General features: G+C 38.6%; 1 long non-coding RNA gene across 3 annotated transcripts in view; it reads right to left on the reverse strand.

Annotated features, from left to right (window-relative positions):
• LOC112451426 overlaps positions 1 to 17875 on the reverse strand; it is a 160062-nt gene that overhangs the window by 96697 nt on the left and 45490 nt on the right. The window lies entirely within an intron of this gene.

A 17875-nucleotide genomic window follows, 5' to 3' on the forward strand; every position in this document is an offset into this window, starting at 1 on the left:
GTCCATGCAGAATACTTCAAGCAACCTATTGCAAGGAAAGAAAATTGAACAATATGACCAGAATGCTACACAAATTATACCATCAAGACTACTGTATGCAGTAATTACTGTCACATAATTCTATTATGGACAGAGACATTTTTACCCTGAGGAGTAACCTGTGAGGTAACATCAAAGAAGTCGTCAGCGGTGACCTTGACCAGGCCTGGCGTGGAGACAGCATCAAAGCTGTAAAACTGCAGTGTGTTTAAAGTAAGTCCACCACACTGCCTGATTAACATGTCACAGGAAGATGGGGGGCCCTCTATAATCAGTCTGCAGAGATGATTAGATCACTAAAGTGCCCACTTTCCTTCAGCTGAAGGGTATGAGGGGTAAATGAACTCTCAGTTCAGCAAACAGGTCATTTAGCTCCTTTTGCTAAATGGATGTGGACAAAGTGTGACAGTAAAGCATGAGGTTATGGTTTCTAATCATAGCTTGAGAAGAAGGTGAAAAGACACCGCCTGAGTGTCTGCATGTGAACAGCGAATGGGGGTTGTTTTAACAGGAATTGGTAGGCTCCCTGATTTGTGTTCACCTTTGACCTGAAGGGATGTTGAATTGTATTTCCTCATGATGATTTATTTCCTTCTGAAGTCATTTCCCAAACCAGACTGTGTATGTGAAACACATGCCTGTGGCTATGGGGATACTTGTGAATCCACGGTAGATGAAGATGGGCTGGATGGATTTGGACAAATGTTTGGACTGGGATTTGAAGGTGTCTGAGGACGCACCATTAACCCTCGGGGCAACAGCAGCACAGAGTGCAGCGGAGAGTCCAGACAATAAAGGTAAGACATGTATGGAGCGGGGTGAAGCGATCGAAGGGGTTAATCACTGGAATTATAACAAACAGCAACAGAAAATAGCCTTTAGGTGCAACTAAGATTTGCACAGTCAACTGAGACATAAACAAAGTCAGTCAAGAGGGTAAATAAGATCGAAGAGATTTTTCAGAGGTGCTCATGAAAGTGATTCAACATCACAGCTTTTAAAGTGATCAAGTGCAGATAAGAAATGTACTCAAGAATCAAGTTAATATCATAAAAGTACAATTCACTTCTTAATTTAGTCTCCTTTCCTGATAAAGACTCAATAATCAATCCATCCAGCTTCTTTACCTGCTTTTCTGTGCAGGGTTACAGAGGAGATGATGTCAATCAAAACAAATTTGTTTACAAAACTTATAACCTGAATTTGCAGGTATTAGTCTGACTGATGTGAAGTGACCTTAGATTTACCTCAACACAATCTAAAGGTTAATGAGACTTCTATTTTGCATAAAGACAGCAGGATTTATCAATATTCTAATTTGCTCTAATGACAAGCAGGCATATTTCAATAATAGCTGACATTTAGCAGCTTCATGAAATCTCCAATATTTTTTTTTTTCTGATAAACTGTCAAAGTCCACTCCAGATCACCTTGTACAGCTCATTTCAAATAGCCTTCCTCTCACTTTCCCTCACCTTCGAGGTGCCATTATTACTGTAAACCACCAACTCAAGGCTACACGTTTCAAAAGTAGTACATTTTTATGAAGTTCTGGACCAAGCAATCTGACAGGCCTGCTTGGTTTTTGGCTAGTTGGTTCTGAGGTAGAAATATGCACCCAAGTTGTTCAATGTACTTTATTTTTTCTACACGTTCCACCAAAATATGCTGTCATTTAAAACCATTTCATAAAAATCACCTGCACTGCAATATGGATTGGAACACCAGCAAAGATTTACTCATAGAAATAAAGTAATATCAAAACAACAAAATATGTTTTTTACCCTTAACATAACATTTTAAAGACAGCACAGTGTTAGCCTAGTGCTACAGAGATACATCTGGTAACAGGAAGAATAGGTGATGTGCCTCTAGTTGCAAAACTTGATCTGTCTGGGAACCAAGATGGCAGCCCTTTGCTTCTAATAATAATAATAATAATAATAAATCCAATTTATACCGCACTTTTCATTAACAAAAATCTCAAAGTGCTACACAGTGCAATTAAAATCAAAGATAAAAAAATCAGAGATAAAAACAACATCATAAAAAACATGTAGAAGCAGAATAGGCTTGCTTAAATAAAAAAGTCTTCAAGCCTCTTTTAAAATCAATCAATGGTTGGGGAGCTCTCAAATAATCTGGGAGAGAGTTCCAGAGCCGGGGGGCAGCGACAGCGAAAGCCCGATCTCCCATGGACCTCAATCTGGAGCGAGGAAGGTGAAGGAAGTTACAGTTTTGTGATCGTAGAGATCTGGTGGATGAGTGAGGAATGAGAAGGTCCTTCAAATAATCCGGTGAGGTCCCATTTAAACACTGATGGGTGATGAGCGCGATTTTGTACTGAATCCTGCAGTTGATAGGAAGCCAGTGAAGATCATGCAGGAGAGGTGTAATATGGGCAGATTTGCGGGCCCTCAAAAGAATCCTGGCTGCACTGTTTTGAATGTATTGGAGCTTCTGAAGATGTTTTTTATGGATTCCAACAAACAGAGAGTTGCAATAATCGAGTTGAGTAGAGTTGCTTCTAGACAACTAACTGAAATGAGAGGTGAAATGTTTTTAAAACAAGTACAGCAGCCCCCGTTTTCTTTTGAGCCTTTGGATGGTCATGTCCTGGATGACAGAATCCAGAAACCATCATGTGACAAATGTTATTAATTTGTTTTTTAACAAAATAGCCACTAGAATACCTCAAATGCATAAAATGAAAAATCTATAGGATTACACTGATTTACTTTGAACCATGACTTTGGGAGAAAAAAAAACAGAGCCAGTGAGAAGCACAAGATTGTTTTCAAACTCCAACTAGCATGAGATGCTGATCAAATTCAGTTCACAGCACCACTAAAGCAAAGGTCAGTGAGAGTTTGTCTCAATTACCAAAAACTAGCTCTTGTCATGGAACCAACAAAAAAAAAATATTTTCAGTAATTATCTGAGAGCCTGGAATTCAACGACAGGTCTGGCTTTAAGAAACCAAGTTTAACCTCCATCCTGGTCAAAATCAAATCCAGTAGCTGTAGTGTCTAAAACCAAATTAAGCACCTGACGCAAAAATAAATAAATAAATAAATGAATAAAGGAAAATGAGACTCTACAGCGGGGGTCTGCAATCCTGGTCCTCGAGGGCCACTATCCTGCATGTGTTACTTGTTTCCCTGCTCCAACACACCTGATTCAGTGGTTAAATCACCTCTTCATGTTCTGCAGAAGCCTGTTAATCATCCACTGATTCAAATCAGGTGTGTTGGAGCAGAGGAACAAGTAAAACATTCAGGATAGCGGTCCTCAAGGACCAGGATTGGAGACCACTGCTATACAGCAAGGTCAAATGAAAAGAACACCCACTGACACCCCACTTAGTAAAGATTCACCTCTCCAAACTTTTTTCCAAACTTTGTACGCTTTCATGGAAAAATGCCTGAGTGTTCTCCCCCCCCTAAGCGGTCAAACTTGACATTATAACTGAAGCACTTGAAGGGGACAAATAAACATCTGTGTTGATGTTCATCCAATCTTCATTAAAGCTACATGTGTGGCCAAACTCCAAACACTGAGTCACCCGTTAATGGGGCTTCCACTCCGGCTACTCTCACCAGCAGAGAATCTCAAGGCCACGTAGTGGGAGAGTCAGGGTGAGAAATGACTGCCTGGTCTAAAGCTCCGGAGTTACAAGAAACAGCCAAATTAATCTCCTCACCCTCATTCTGGACATGCATTATCCTCCACTGTCATAAACTTGGCTGTGGTCAAGATTTACAGCCGCCTTGTGCTTCATCTCCCCTGGCTTTGCTTCCTAATTGTCTGCATGGCCAAGACCTTGACCAGAGCTTTTCTCATCTGAAGAATCTGAGATTTCCAGATTGATTGTCAACACAGGCTAATATAAAAAGCATAAAAAAAACTTCTTCAACCTTGGTTTAAAAGGACAGGAGACAAGACTGCACTCCCGATGGCAGATTAGCGGAAAAGCCAAAGTAATTAAGTGATTTTCCAGTGAATTAAGATCTTTGTCGAACAACGTATGCCAAACTGAAGTTAAGAGACGTGGGATTAAGATGGAATCCACCTTTACTTGGCTGCCAAAATTACACACACGCACACAGACTGTTGGAAAAAATCTGCTCAGTTCTTGGGAGTAAATAAACTCACAAAACAGAAATAAAAAAATAAAAAGAAGCTTTGAAAACTAAGCTCAGAAGCTACACATTCTCATTTGAAAACTGGATACTGGAAATGGACTGGAGTAATTCTAGAGCTTGCCGTTTTAATTTTTCAGTGTTTGTTGTAGTTATTACTCCAACAAACAGATCACATTGTTGAAAAGCTCTGCTTCTGTGCCAGTTCAGTTAGTGGGAAGCAGAAGCGGATGTGAGCCAAGGTTACGAACCGGAGGACATCAGCCCCTCTGATAAAGCTCTGCTGTTGTGTAACCTTGGCTGAGTCCCGCTCCATCACAAAGGCTGTGTTACAGCACAATGACCTAACATTGTCAAGGTTCAAACGCGGCGCTCAGAGAGAAGAGGGAACAAAAAAAAAGCAATCAAAGAAAAAAGCTCAGGAGCTTTTTCTCCCCCCCCCCTTACAGACAGACAGTCCTGCTTGGCACAGAGTCATTAAGCAAAAAGACACAGCTACTGCTTTTTGGAATCTGTTTTATTTTCTTCTTTTTATTCAGGACCGTTCACTGAAATCTCATTTCGGCTCACAAATGTAGAAAAGCTGGAGCTGGAGAGGGAGGAGAGGGAGATTGGCTCATTTCTTCGCTTTATGAGCTGCTACGTTTGGCCAGTGGAGGGTAAAATATTTAGCAGCACTTATCTTAAAGAGTTAATTTGCAGAATTTGTGTGACAGTTGAGTATAATTTTGGAATATTTGGATCAAATGTTAACAGCAGATTACATTAAAGCAGCGTCATTTCTGGAGAGCATGACGCGATGTGGAAAGCGTGGATGGGATCGCAGAACTGGACGCTAAAAGTGGAACTCACTGTAAAACACTGAATGTCCCAATATTTGTTCATTTATGGAATTCATCTAATGAATCCGAGCTTTTCTTAACAATCTAAGTGTTTTTCACAATGATGTTCACAACAAACCAGATGGTGTTTTGGCCAGCTTCTAGTTTCTGTGAAGACGGGACGAGTGGAAGAGGAAAAAGTTTGCTGGCAGAGACCGCATGAATGTGTGATGATCCAACGAAATTAAGTAAGCTACTGTCGGGCTTATCACTTCAGCAAACTCTTTCACATGAAGCCACATCATCAGAAGAGAAACGTGAGGGACTCTGCAGCTCTATGAACCAGACGTCACATTTCCCCTCCTTTCGTTGCTGAGAATTGAAGCCAGGAGATCCTGTTTTATGGGCGCTGCCATGTTTTAAAGCTACAGAGAAGCTCAACGCTGGTGAAAAAAAATTAATGTCGTCGTCAACAAAACAAGAGAAATGAGACAGACTGAGTGAGTCAAACAGAACAAATACCATACTTTTAGTTATCGTAGTAATAGTATTAGTTTTTTAGTAACAGTTTGACTAAATTTAATGTAAAAGTTGTAAAATAGTGCAAGATTTAAGTTCATATATGAAGAAATTTAATTTTACAAAGGAACGGTTTCTTTATGCTCATATAAAAGCCATGAAAAATCTTATTTTACAGAAATGTTTTATAGGAATGTTTTTGTCTTTTAAATGACTTGCAGCCAAAGATTTTAAATACTTAAAAAAAAAAATCATTGAATGTTTTGTTAAACTCAAACACTTTTTGCCGTATTCTTGCTAAATTTAGTCAAATTTCATTCATTTCTTGAATATTTTCCTATTGGTTTGTTGCAATTTTATGAACCCGTCGTATAATAGGACAGTTACGAGGTGAAACAAATGTGGTGAAAAAAGAAAAATGGGGAGGAATCCACAATTTGGGGAAAATATAACATGGAATTTGGAAAAAATACAGATTTCATAGGGCCCTACAAATGTTCAAGAGAAAAGAGACAACAGAATCCTCTCTGTGGGTAATTTGCTGTCATTAAGTAATGTTTCCCAGCAAAAACCACATTCCTTTAGCAGCAATTTGGCTGATTAGATGACCCAAGATGGTATTCATGAGGTTACTTTCTTTGATCTGTTGGCTTCTGCACTTAGGGATGATCAGGAAAGGGCCGTGGCGGCGGTGGGACAAAAACAGAGCGTTATTGAAAGGACAGAAAATTCCTGTTCGCAAAAGAAAAAAAAAAAAAAAAGATGCACTCCCTTTCGAATGAATCAGAGATGAGAATATGAGGGGATATAACTGGCAATAAGAAGAATAAAGACAGGGAGCACCAAAGATGGTGAGATGATAAAAAAAAGTCAAAGTGAGAAAGAAGAAAAGGTGATGGAGACAGAAAAAGGCTTCTTTCTCATTAAAAGTCACAGACATGGGGCAGGTGGGGCTTATGTTAATGCTAGGACTTGTCTAATTGCTTTTTGTTACACAAATCTCTTATCAAAGCTCTGTTTTCTTCTGACCCAGCTTTACCTTCATCTGTGCAGGCTTTCCTCCTCTATCAACCGGTTTCTGGTTTGTGAATCTAGAATATCTGGAAGATGTTTTCTTTTTTTTAGCAACATATTTACATATCTCCTGCTTTCCAAGGCCGTGACCTTCTGGTGGTCTCATAAATGTGTCCCAGTTCTGAACAGTCACCCACCCATTAGCCTGAGTAAAAATAAATTTTCTTTTTTAAATTACAAACCCACGGTGAGCTGTGCACCCCTAAACCCTCGAGATATCAACCTGTTTCCACCTTCACAGCAGCGGCACGCTGCTAAAAAGCCAGAGGTCGGATTTTTTTTAAATGTTTCTCATTTGGTCCCCATCCTTAAGCAGTTTCTGATGTATAAACAAGCTGCAAAAGATGATTAATTAAACATGGGAGTTCACTGTGGCACCCAGTCTTTGCCATAGGGTAATAATTTAAAGGAAGGAGGCTGTTAAAACTGAGCAACCAACATGGAGTACCCAAGATACAAAGGATCCCAGACGAGAAGTGATGAACCCTAAAGACAGTGGCTCTCATTAGAGGGTTTCACTGCAGGAGCAACTAAAACCCAACATCTGGGAAAAAACAAGACTAAATTTAAAATGCTTCACTAAAACAATCTAAATACTTAAAATGATCCCTTACTCCACCTAAAGTGTCAATGAAACATCTTATACATCAAAATCATTAAAATAATATTTATAGGGAGGGGATTTCGACATTTATTTTATTGACCAATTAACATGTTTCTGCAAACGGGATATCTGGTGTGGATCTGATCAACAGATAAACTTCACAGAATAAACCCTGATCTGCATGAACCCACTAAAGAACAAGTTCACCGAATGTTCAACAGAATATGTTCCTCAACACGAGGAAGGTGACATGAGCTTTCTTTACTTTGTGATTACCACTAATAATAAATCGCAATTAAAGAAACAAATCAACCAGATTAAAGTTTCAACAAATTTTGAACACCTACAGACAAAGAAAACATGAATAGAGGTTTCCAAGTCTAGTAAAAATTCAAACATCTGAAAACACTTTGAGGTTAAAAAAAAAAAAAAAAAAGCTGCCTCAATACAAGAATGTTATTTAAACTAAAAGCTGCCAATGCAGCTACTGCCCAAAATTCCAACATTTATCAACTGTCTTCTATAAATCACTAAAGTAGTTTGTAATTTATTTTGCACCAATGACAAAGCTAGACTCTTGTTTTGAAGAGTGAAAATCTCTTTGCCTCTCCCAACTACTCAATTTATTTTTTTATTCAGTTTTCCCTGATTTAAAAATTGTAATCATGACAAAATTGCTTAAATTATGCAGTATTTATGTGAGGACCTACTATAATAAATTGCAATAATATTGTGAAGCTGGTGAACAGATCTGCACAAAGAGAGGTTGTTGACTCAAGTCTTTACCACGCACACACACACCGTTGAGCAATCTTTCCACACAGTCATCAAAAGCACCAAAGCCAACAGGTTACTTTGGGGGAGGGAGCTTTTGACCAAGTGAAGTTATATCAGTTTTTTATTTGCAATCTTACTTTTTGAACTAAAGTTTAAAGAGCTGACTGACAGTTACTTTAATAAAGTAGAAAGACGAACGTCTACAATGACACTAGAAAACAAGCCAAGCAAAATGCCAAAATATGTTTTATTATTGGCCGTTTTAAAGCCTTTTCTGTACACAGTGATTCAATCATGACTCACTCTTAGGTTTTTTTTAAATACCGTTTCTGTGGCAGAAAAAAAACCTCTCTCCACATGGATCAGATATATCATCGAGGCGGGGTGTAAAATTGTTTTGACAGATAGGCAATAAAAGAAAATATAGATGGAGTAGAGGGATTTAAGGACACTTTATTTGGAAAATGCCATAATTGAGGACTGCATAAAACAATAGTTCAGTTTAGTTTAAAGGTTTAAGAAAAATGTTAACTAGTAATTTTTTAATTGTGAAATTACTTAAATTCTAAATAGAGAATCGAATATGAAGCAGCTGTGTAAAATGAACTTTGAGCCGTTTCTTGTGAACGGCACACTTTGGTAGGGATAGTTTCTGTAAAGTTAATAATGCATCCACTTTCACCACCTCCTCTTTCATCTCCGCTTTCTTTCCTCAAATATGCACACGAAATCTGCACTGGAGCTCATCTGGTCTGCAGGTTTGTCGGATTGTTAGGAGACAACACTCATCCATGGTCCACATCTGAAGCTTTGGTTAGCAGCGGGGCCTGCTCATGTCTAAAATAGTTTCCAACAGGGCCAGGGTTAGAAGAAGAAGAGAGAAAAAAAAGACACCATTCCGGCCACAACTAATCATCATGTGATGAATCATTTGAGGCAAAGCCCCTAGCTGTGGCTAAAGGATCACAGATTGCAGATCTTGTCTCTTACGGCCCAAAGTCTTCGTGATTTACATTTGTAGTGAGTACAGATGTTGCTTTTTGATGCATGGAAAAGACTTTTTTTTAAATCCATATATGGAGCTGAGGGTGAACACAGAGATACTGATAAAAAACTAAACTTTTCAGATGAAAAAATAAAAAAATTAAATGTGAGTTGGGCTTTGAATAAGATACAGAAAGTGAACCAAATTATGAATCACTCAGGAAGTGAGAATTTTCCAATTTTTCTTGTTAATTACTTCTGACACTGTCAATATGACTCATGTCGTCTAAGCTGACATTTGTTTATTAAAGTTAATATTAACTGGACAAATTTGACCTGTTCAAACTGAAAGATTGACAAAACTTAAGAGTAGGATGGTTTAGGAAACAAAATGCCTCTCAGGAGTTCAGAATTATCCTGATATTTCAGCTTTTTAAAATCTCAATTTTACAGGTTATTTTTATTCTTTTTCTTCAGACACCAACTCTGCCTGAAAACCAAAGGTAATTTCCTTTCTTGGTCCTGTTGGCGGTAAACACTGAAATACTCAATCATTCATTGATAAATGAGGTAATGTAGCACAGCGAAGTAAACACTTGCCGAAGACATGCTGCAGCAGATTCCTAAGAAGCTGAGACGATAATTTGGCCTCAGCCGTCGTACCTCCAGCCCGCTCCAGCTCCGGGACGGCAGCGCTGGTAGAAGTGAAGTGTACGAACCACTCAGCGGTAAGGTGATGCTGGGCTGAAATGGAAACTGTGTGCAGGGTAAACATTTACACAAGCTTGATGAAACCTCCAACATCCGGCGCGCTGCTTGGGCCATATATTCCAATCACATGCTCCACACCTACGTGCTCCTCTGACACCCACTTTAGCTCAGCGCATTCACTCAACCTCTTATTTATTTCACTGCAAATGGAGCAAAACACTTTAATTGTAGCTTTGAACACAATAAAACTAAATTTTTGACTTTATTCTTCTCCTTAGGCAATCAACAGATTGGGATGGAGCTTAAGGGAGAGATGAATGCACTTCACAGATAATTGTGATAATTGTTTAATTACACGAAGCGGAGAAACTGGCAGCCGCTGACTAATTTTATAGGAAGGTGAGAAACTGACTGAAGTCGATTTTGCAGCAACATGCAGCCTTCTTTATTTCTCGCCCTTAAGGTTTTTCAAAGATCAACTAGATGAGGTTCTCATAAACTGAAATGGATCTGTTTATCAGAACATTTACAGTTCATCTATAGCTTAGTGTCCTCCAGATGAAAGGAATCACATTCATACAAAGATTTAGTCTTAAATTACACTTTCCCATACAGTGTGGGCTGCACCCAGCATCATGTTCTGAGTGCTCAAACACAGAGACCAAAACCACTTTAGTAGATGTAATTATGAACACAAAGTTGACCACTTAGCATATTTCCGCCCTGAAATAAGACTATAACACATGATCAGAAAAACAACAACAAGCTCCATCAATCTAAATGTAACACACAGCCAGTTCCTCTTGAAAGATTAAAAAAAAGGCACAGTTTTAAACACATCGACCCAAGTCGATGTTTCTGTAACGGGACAAAAGCTTTGGCTGGTAATTTTATTCTGCACAATGAGCTCTCTCACAGCTGAACTCTGGCAGTAAAAATAGTAAAGAACATGTAAACTGAAGCACAGAGATTAGGTAGGGAACAGGGTTAGTTAACGTACTGTTTCCAATACTTTATATCACCAAACTACACCCAGAATCCCAATCTGTCTAGAAATCTTTTTCTGCATGGTTTGCAGTGAGATTAAAGTTTCCAAACAGAATGATGGACATGAGTATGAAGTTGGCTGCGGCCTTCGAGAGTCTGAGATAAGTAGAACTCTTGTGCAAGACGTTTTTGGTGAGGTGGCACAAAAATTGCAGGACTGGGGGTTCGATTTGGATCACAGCCGTACAACCAAAACATAATGAGCAGGACATGTAGTTCTTACCTACTCTACTGAACAAACTTCAATGAAACTCAACATTTGCATGTACATCTACACAACCACCCCAGCTAACTGACCCTAGCACACACAAAAACGGCTACAAATCAATCATTCCAAACACAGAACTAAACCTTGGTGTGGTAGTAGCTGAGAGTCATTCCCAACACGTACGCTGATCAATAACAGATCTTTCTTTAAATCGTTGATATGCAAAGCAAAGAGAAATATGCATTCCTCCAAGCAATGCTACAGTTATGTTAACAATAAATAAACACTTTTTTAACATGTTCTTGTGTAATTTATATATATTTTTTGAGGTTCCATTTATGAAACTTTGTCTTCTTCAGCCTCCTCTCTTATGGTTGTACTGTTATGAACTGTTGTGATGGTAATGATGCATAACAACATGCTCTTGTTTAGACAGATATGGATTACACAATTTATAAGACTTCTGTTGTTTCATGCATTTATTAAGATTTAAAACAGATTACACAGAAGAGCTTTTAATCAGAGGGATACTGTTATTGTTTTTGCTACTCCAGGATACAGAATTACCAAATAACTGCCTAGTTCTAGCAGAGCAGAACTAATCCAATATGGAGGTATAAGTCAGTCTAATGAGGACCAGATTGTTGATGTTTTTTTATCAGAGCCATGTGAAGCTTTACCTGTGGATGTGTGGATCAGAAGAGATCAATGGTTTTGCTGTTTGTGTTCATGTTCATGGCGTGAAAAAGTGCTCAGTTTGCACCCAACAAAAATGTTAATTTGCTATATATGAGAAGTACCCCAAAGTTTAAAAGTAACCATAAGATTTTGTATACTTTTAATAAAAAATAAAAAAAACAATCAGTCTGGTTTCAAACATTGTGTGCTTATTAAGAGCTTAGGCTTCCCTCAGTGAGTCCTGTTGTACAGGCGACAGATTTACAGCACAGATCCGTGATGAGAAGGAGTATAAAAGGTATTAAACCTGTGCAGCGGCGCTAAAAGGAGGGGGGACTGGGTGCAATCGGATCTGGGGCTTCCTCTAATCAGCCAGAGGCTCCACACTCCCTCAGGCCAACAGGATGCAAAAAGTCCAAGAAATCACTACACACACACACAGATGGGAAAGAAAGAGTGAAACACACACACACACACACACACACAGAAAAGGAGGGGTGTGTGGGTTTTGACAGCCAGAGGCATCTAAATAAACACAAACCAGATGCAGAACATGAAGAACACGTGTGTGAACAAGGCAAAGGAGTGTGAGGATAAGTGCTTTCAGTGATACTCCAAATGGGGTTGACAGATGTGATGATATAGTTTTAATGTGCGAGTTTCTGAAGACCTATAGCTGCATTTTCTGAACACTGGAACGTTTTAAGGTTAAGGTTAATATTATATTTCTGACATGTAGTTATCACGATTAGGATCTAAATAATATAGATGACAGTCCTCAAAAATATACAGAAAAGAGAGGAGGCTTTGTGTTCACAAGTAAAGGCAGTCTGATGAGATCAGTTCAGTAGTCTCTGGCAAATTATTACAGAAAAGGACATTTCTTTTTTCTTAGTTAACTAGTATAGGGCTATAAATTCCCAAACCTATCACAGCATTAACTGAGAAACACTAAAAAGGTTCATTTCATCTTTACATGGCTGCTGGTAGCTTTACTTTGGATATTTAGAGCTCTGATGTTTGACCAATGTCACTCATAAATTTATTAATTCATCCAAAACGTGCATGTCCAGAAATTCTCTGTCTCTAACAGAAGAGTACGTGTAAAGTAGGCACTGATTTTATTAATTTCATTGTATGTTAGAGTATGCAGGCATGTTCTGTAGGACAATGCAAGAATCTGATTGACGCCCACGATTTGTAGGTATTTAGTTTTAAATAACTTTGACTGATATTAGATGAAACTATTAACTGGAATATCCTTCCATCCTTACAAGAAACAAGAAACTTTAGGCTTGCCTCTTAAGGCCAGCTCAAAAACAACACAGGCTTCAGTTATTTTTTAGCATTTATTTATTACCTATTGATTAAAATGCTCTTCAGTTAAGGAGAAAGGCTTTTGTCTGGTGGTGTTAGAGGAGTGAAATAACAGATATACTTAAACAAAGACCGGTCAAACAACTTCTGACCAATTTAAAACAGAATCTGACCAATTTTCACCACAAATCTCTGAAGGTGAAGCCAATATGTTTTTGTTTTTTCAGTGGACTACACTTGAATCTGTTAAGAATTGTAATTGTTTTCTATGAAAACAATCTCCTAATGGTTTTGATGTACAGGCTTTTGCAACATATATATATGAAAATGCAAATTAAAACTCAACTAACTCGACTTTAAGAGAAAATGCTGGCTTCATTGTGCAACAAAAACTAATTTTTATGAAGGACAACTGCACAAACGTATAGAAAACAAGAGGAAATTAAAATAATAGAAATAGTATTTTTTGCTAGTTGTTATTTGGTGAAGAGGAGTAAGGCTGACTAGTTCTCAATTTTGTTTTCGTTCTAAAGTTGAGGCTTCATTACATCAAGCTTTTGACGTGATTTGAAAACATTTGGTGCCTCAGCTCTTATTGTGGTTTTCTAAAACTGGGCAAGAAACCATCTGAAACCAGCTGACAGAGCAAGAGAGAAAATAATGTCAGTGATGTCTCTTATTTCTACTTTTCTGTCTTGCTTTGTGCTTCTTGTGTCCTCAGAGACGATCAACGCAGTGATTAATCTTGCTGCTGTAAAAGTAATAACTACTGTGTAGGTGGAGACAAATCTCCTGATGAGTGCTGAGACAACCGAGTTGCCGATACGAGGGAACTTGGCAGCGCTTTCAGCAAAGGGTATGGCATGTATGTTTTGCGGCACGTTTTCAACCAACCAGCGAGCAACCAGCCAACTCCACCCTTTACCACGCCACAGAGGCCCATGGTAATGGCCCTCAAAAGTGTTTGAAATAGTTGGAAGGATGATGCACGCGAGGAAAAGAATGGCAGAGCCGAAGAAGCATGAAATAAACTGGCCTCGAGGAGAGACAGAGACCAGAGAGCAATTTGTTCCCCCCTCTGTGAATTACAGGCCGGAGCCAGCCGCTGTCTCTAAATGGGAACCAGCTCGGTTCTGCCCAGACACCACTATTTGGGAACAGTAAGTGTTCTGAGCAGAGGAAAAACACCATCCAAAACCCCACAAGTCCTTTGGGTTATGGAGCCAGAGTAAAAATTCTTGGGTGTTCCTTTCTTTTGAGCAGACTTGCGTAAGTACAGTAGAAATACCTAATGCAGAGTCCGACCTCTCGGGCGTCTGCTTTGTTTTATCAGTATCATATTTGTATAACTGGCCACGTGTCATCCGCTGGTACTTAAGCTCTGTCAGAAAACAAACATTCAGATGTGTTTTACTTGGCAGACTCGGTGAAGGATTGAATTGTTTGGATAAATATTTAATTTCATTGAAAGAGCCTTAATATTTCCAGTAATATCTCTCCATCTAAAGCCACTCCAATGTAGCTTTAAAATATAAAATAAAAAAAGTCAGATTTTGTGCAGGTATAGAAAACTCCAGTTGAATCCCGTTGCTACCACTGATTTATCCAGATATAACAATCTGTTTTGGGGAATACCCTTACTTTAAACATCTTGATTAATCAAACTCTTAACTGCGCAAACTTAAACTAGTTTTCCCTCAAAGATTCCCCGTGCATTTAGAATTTGCTCATTTTGCTACATTAAAAAATCATTGATATTTGGCCAAAAGGCTAATATAAATCTTTGAATCAGTGAAGAGTAGGAAAACAAAAAAGATCTTTCCTCCTGTGGGTTGCAAGTTCAACCAAACATTTGACAAACAAACTAAGGTACAGCAGTGGAATTAAAACTAATAATAATCAGCGACAGAGAGGAGAAAAAGGAAAAATTAAAATAAAACACTTTTTTTTTTTGTCTTAAAAGGGATGCAGGTGAGACAAAGTTAAATATTGATGCTGTATGTCACAGAGTAAACACAACCCCCTCCCTCTCTCCCCCTTAAAGGTGTTGCCAAAGACAAGTAAGGGTAAAAAGCATTTGTCACATCCCATCTCAGTTTATGGGAAAAATGGAGAGTAAACATTTCAGTCCTAAAAGTGCAGCATGTTATCTCCTCTCATGTTGCTGTTTGGACCCAGATGTACTGAAAGATGATCAGTGCTTTCAGAGCAAACAAAAGCACTATATGAGGGTTATAAGGACCGTTCGTCCCACTACGGAGCTTTCACACCAACAGGGAAATGTGATTATGCAACAACTAGCAGACAATCATCGCTACCAAATCACGAATGTACTCGACAATCACAAACAACATCAATAGAGATTGATGTCGGAGTTGTGAGTTGGGAATCTTTGGTTAAATTTTAACACCAAGTTTTAAAAGAGTGCTACAAACATCCAGGAGTTAGGAGCCAAGAATAATCCCACTACTTTGTGGTGTACATGTTCAAAGAGCAGCACATCACAGCGACAAATAATTACTTTTAGCGAAGCAAACACAGTTTTAATAGTGCAGCTGCTGGGAAAGAGTTCAATTTGCTCAACCAATCAACATTTAACATATAACCAGTCAGATTCCCTTTACGTCATTCAGGAGTCCCTGTTGAGCTAAGAAAGCACTTTGAAAAAAAAAAAACGTAATTATAAAAAGGACTGACTGCTGTACCAGCAGAGCAAAGACAAAAAAAGGTGGTCTATCTCAAATGGTTATGAGGACATGAATTGGTTCCCTGTGGTTTAAAAGGCACCTAACATGACTTAGTACCCAAGAACTCCACATGTTTGAACGCAAACCTTGAATACTCCGCCATATTGTGGCTTTTATTCTGAAGGGGACAACAGTTTGCCAAATAATGTTCAGATGCATTAAAGAAAGCACCCCCGAAATTGACTAAAACAATACACTTAATTAAAAAAAAAGTTGACAGACTTCAGTAGAGTCTATAGAAATGAGAGGAGTAAGTTTCTGCCACTTTGTGAATTTTAAAGAGTTCAGCCTTTTGTACAGTGCTTCCAAAAGGTTAGGGTTGGGACCCCATGATGGGTCACAAATCACAAAGCGGCGGGTCCTGAGCTGATCTCAAAAAGAAAATCAAACAATTTAAAAATAATAATCCTATTGGCATATTTTTACAATAATTGTTGCAAAAGATAAAAATGATAGCCTACATTTTTTTTCCCCATTTATGACTTTTGTGGTGATATTATGCCCTTATACATTCACTTTCTTACAATATTTGTGTAGTTAAACTAAAGATATTTGGGCTCACAAGTCTTTACCAGTATTACTTTGGGGGTCAGACGCTAAAAGTTTTGGGAACCGCTGCTTTAGTACATACAGAGTAATTAGTAATCAGCCACCTTGAACCTTTAGAACCATTAAAATAATTTTTACAGCCCAAAACTAAGTTCTTTTTAAATTTTCCTTCATATGGATGCAACCTGTCTGAAAGCCATTCCCATGAAATGTAAATTTATGACGGGATGGCAAATGTGACGACAACTTGCATCTTGCCTTTGAGGTTAAAAACCACACTACACAAAAGAGCTCCTTTAATGTTGGATTCTGTGGGTTCATTACATGTTAGACTTTGTTTTCTATCATTTCCAGACAGACTTTGCTCTGCCCGTTTTTATATTAGATGAGTAATTGCCTGGACGCATCAGTTGAACTCCTGCTAAGCTAGCAAATCATTTGACAGTTCACTACATTAAATGCAGACAAAAATCACATGCAAACATTAAAAGAGAACAAACCAAGACAAGTTGGTTCAGTTTCCTTTTAACATCGTGTGCTTTCTGTGGCCAATTAGCTCATCTTGTCATCTGGAAGAAGATACACAAATGTATTAATCATTGGAGGGGTCCAATTTGAAGACGAGTGCAGAGATGAAGGGATAAAAAGACAGTTGGGGGTAAGTAGATCAAATGGAGGTAAGATGGTAGCAGAGAGGATTTCAATACTGAGCTATTGGCTTATAGTTCTTGGCATTGCCTACAAGTCTCCAAGGGGCGTCTTTGCGCACCCACCACATTAAGGTGGGCCAAGACCGCTCAGAAATCAGTCCATATGCTCTACTTCTGCCTACCCAACAGCACCCTGTGCCTCAGCCAAAGCACACAATCTGTCATGGTTACTGACCTTATCTTTGATATTGGCTTCTTCTAAAATAATAGTCTCATTGTTCACAGGGTCATAACTCAGCTACATAACAGGGTATAGGTACTCCACATCTCTAAAGGTAGGGTCTCACTGTTGGTAACTAGTTGGCAGCTCAAAGTTGCAGGAAAATAGTGAAATTCCGAGTGTTTGTGACCAAGTGACCAGCAAGCCGTGGGGCTGCATTTTGAGGAGACAAGTTTTGAAAAATCACAGCTTATTGCCAAGTGCAAGGCTTGAAAACTGTATTCTAGGTGGTGCACATTATTTTATTGCCCACATCACACCTGCCTCAGTTTGTTTTTTTACCCACCTAAGCAACTGCCCCCCACTTTTGTGATTTAATCTACAGGAAGACACTTTTTGAAATTAAGACAAGTTTTTCATTATCATTGATAATCGGTGTGGTTTATAAACCTGAACATTTGGGGTTGTAGGCTCGGAAGTTTTTTTTTGTTTTTTTTTTGTCAAAAAAATCTTTTAAGAAACTACTTTCATAGACGTTATATGATCCATTATTTGGCAGAAATGTGACTTTGAGACCCTTAAGCATCCTTGATGTCATTCCAGACTGAAGCCAGGACCAGGCGGACATTAATCACAATTATGCTGCTCTTCAGTTCTACAGGATCTTTTTTTTTCCTTGTTGTAGAGATGCATGAAGTGGACTACATCATCTGAAGCTGATACACTACAAGAAAATCATCACATCTCTTATCAGAGGAAAACGAGAGAATGTGTCCTTCAAAATACGC

The sequence above is a fragment of the Kryptolebias marmoratus genome, linkage group LG17 (genome assembly GCF_001649575.2).
Source record: "Kryptolebias marmoratus isolate JLee-2015 linkage group LG17, ASM164957v2, whole genome shotgun sequence".
NCBI lineage: Eukaryota > Metazoa > Chordata > Actinopteri > Cyprinodontiformes > Rivulidae > Kryptolebias > Kryptolebias marmoratus.